Genomic DNA, 3,603 nt, shown 5'->3' with positions numbered 1-3,603 from the left:
ATGAGTTTGGAAAACTTTTGTTTGTCATCAAGAGAAAGGGGACACATGTTTTAAAACTGGGTATTTAGCTTAGGAGAATAATAGTTCGATCGGTTGAAAAAAGTTTATTTTCTCTTAGAAAAAACGTCACTACTTAAATGTACGATTTCTTATCTCGCAAATCTACACAAGCTAAATGTAAACTGTTCTATATCATATTCTACCGGTGCAGACCCTACAAATTCTATATCATATTCTAATGATGCAGACCCTACAAGTTCTATATCATATTCTACCGGTGCAGACCCTACAAGTTCTATATCATATTCTAATGGTGCAGACCCTACAAGTTCTATATCATATTCTACCGGTACAGACCCTACAAGTTCTATATCATATTCTACCGGTGCAGTCCCTACAAGTTCTATAGCATATTCTAATGGTGCAGACCCTACAATTTCGCCAGGCCACGTATTTTCTTTTTCCGAGAAATTCAGACAAGTTCAAAAATGTTAGTGAATTCTGTAAGCCATTACGTAATTTTGATAAATCCTGTTAATTTCTATTATAACATGTTCAGTTCCATAAATGTTGTGTAAGACTTCACAGCGACAGAGAGCCTTGCAAACCGTAGAATTGTTGCAATACATCTACATTGTGTTCCTTCATTAGAAATCACTTTATTTCAGGCGTCGTAACTCTGTGCTTCTGCAGAGATAATTTCTTTGAATAAATAGCCTTTCTTTGTATTCCTTTTATCAATTCATAGCGCAACAAGAGCGTTTCGTTCTCCTCCCTTTCTTCTTCTTCTTCTTCTTCTTCTTCTTCTTATTATTATTATTATTATTATATTATTATTATTATTATTATTATTATTATTATTATTATTCCCTGCCTTTCTCCCTTTTACCTCCCTTCATCCCTTTTGTTTGGTTTCCCGCTTCTTCTTTATTTGCTCCGTCTCCCCCCTCCCCCCACCCGCACCTTTCTCTCTCTCCAGACATTCACTTATTCATTTATTATCAAATAACTACTTGAACAGAAATGAAATGCCTAATATTATTTAAGATGAATTGTTTATCGAAGAAAGAGAGGTCTGAAATCTGCAGCTGGCTATGTTAATATCGTTAGATTCTCCTCGACTGTCGACCAGGTTGCTGCCACTGCCGCTGCGGTTGCCAGTGTCGATGTAGGCTTGGTCAAGTTCTTCACATTTCTCAAACTTATCCTACGTGAGGAAATCCAGTTCCACTTATCAGTAAATAACTGCAATGAGTAAGCATAAAGCACTAATCTGTAACCAAGTACTAAGAGTGCAATATTTCACTGTAGTACATAGCAAGTGAACCGCATCTTTCCAATATCTTTGACCAGCACTATAAAAGCGTTTTTCTTGGAAAGACGCGATTCTCAGAAAGCTTGCGTTGTCTAGAATATATCGCGAGTCTCGTACATGAGGCTATGGTGTTCGGAACATCCTGTAAGCATCACCCAGATTATCCTGGATGATTAAACAACATCCTTCCACATATTCTTTTCTACTCAAGGCACTAGGCCCGAAATTTTGGGTAAGGGGCCAGCCGATTACATCGACCCCAGCACGCAACTGGTACTTAATTTATCGACCCCGAAAAGATGAAAGGCAAAGTCGACCTCGGCGGAATTTGAACTCAGAACGTAAAGACGGATGAAATACTGCTAAGTATTTCGCCCAGTGTGCTAAAGTTACTGCCAGCTCGCCACCTTATCCTTCCACATATATTCTTAATAAGTCGAGTAGTCAATATCTGCACGGTTCAAAGACTTACAAATACGCATTCACACGTTTATGCACTCAAACATGCATGCATATATGTGAATGCATAAACATACATACTTATATAAATATACAAATACATACATGCATATATGTATATATATGTGCATATATATGTGTGTGTATATATATATATGTGTGTGTGTGTGTGTGTGTGTGTGTGTATGTGTGTGTGTGTGTGTGCGTTATTTAGAGATAGCAGTCCCTATCATCACACCATATAAAAGAATTTTATTTTAATACTTACTATTCATTTCTAAATCTCTGCTACACGTGTTTCTTCAGGTTCTTTTACGGTTCCTTAAACATGCAGTATTTTACAGGAACCTTTCTTAAAACGCAACCTCAATCGTCAGGTCTCTAAATAACTTTATCATAGTTCGATACCAAATATTATATTTTGATCTTAACAGATAAGCATGCATAGGTGTGAATAGGTTCACCGGACCTTCCTGTGCAAGCCATAATATAATTTAAAAATAAAAAAATAAACAATTTACAAAAACTAAATTCTCACGTGACTTATGTCTGTAAACATTCATATAAAATTAATAATATGTAGGGATAAAAATAAAATATATACTTGTGATGATATAATAATGAAAACAATGACAAATAAATATATTCGAATAAAAACAATAGTTAAAAGTGAACTTACGCAAATACGAATGAATGCCAAAATGCAAAAAGAAAATTTACAAATGACAAAAATTAATAATTTACAAAGTAAAATTTAGAGCCTAATAACTTATGAGTAACGTAAAAAATATGTATGTCCAAACTACCGTTGACTAGCATGGTCCTAAGTGCTAAGTTCGGCTTAACGTCGCAAGGCTCGGCGAAAATCTCTACACTCCCACCTACTTGCTGCTTCTTTTAAAATTACATATATATATATATATACCCTCACACACACACATACATACATAGTTTCTAGAAATACATAAATCCGGAGAAGCACGGAAATTCTCGGATCACGCCTGCATTTTAGAAAATTCCTTCTGGCCTTTTGGAATCAGCATGGCGGCACCACAGCCGAAATCCAATAGCCAAGGCCGAAGGGAGACAATCGTTTATCTTCGTAGTGCTTTGGTAACCGCTAGACGACAGCGCGGCCGGAGATCGATGGATAAAGGCAAAGTGAGATCAGCTCGGGTTTCACGATCATAATGCTCCCCGCCACTGAGCATTCCTCTCTCATGCGTTTCTCGCCAAAAGTAATGTGCTGTCGTTTCCGCAATCGCCCTATTTGCCAGGACTTCCATCTCTTCCCCAAGATTAAAATACAGCTAAAAGTCGCCGTTTTAACACTATTGTCGAGATCAAGAGAGAATGGGAAACGACTTGCAGGCCGGATTCCAAAAGAAGCAGGAACGCTGGGACTGGAGTACTGCTGCGAAAGGGGACTATTTCGAAGGCGAGTATCTTCAACATAACTAGTCCGGAACATTTTTTTAATATATAATATTTTTTTAATACAGGTAGAATCCAGAGTACAGATGTTTCCTAGCTAGTAGATCTTCAGATGTAATAATTACTCTGCGAGGGTTATTCAACTGGCTACTCATTCGACCGAGAATACCTTCATTATATAAAGGTTACATTGTCGTTTTGGAATCCCAACTTAACACGGCACACAAATAAATTGTTAGTGTTCTTGAACGTACACGGTCCAATTTTTGCTTTCTATTCCTGCCACGGACTACTTGAAGATTTTATATGTATATATATATATATATATATATATATATATATATATATATATAATATATATATATATATATATATATATATATACATATATATAT

This window comes from Octopus sinensis, linkage group LG13 (genome assembly GCF_006345805.1).
Source record: "Octopus sinensis linkage group LG13, ASM634580v1, whole genome shotgun sequence".
Taxonomy (NCBI): domain Eukaryota; kingdom Metazoa; phylum Mollusca; class Cephalopoda; order Octopoda; family Octopodidae; genus Octopus; species Octopus sinensis.
The sequence above is the reverse complement of the archived record's forward strand: the minus strand, read 5'-3'. Positions refer to the sequence as shown.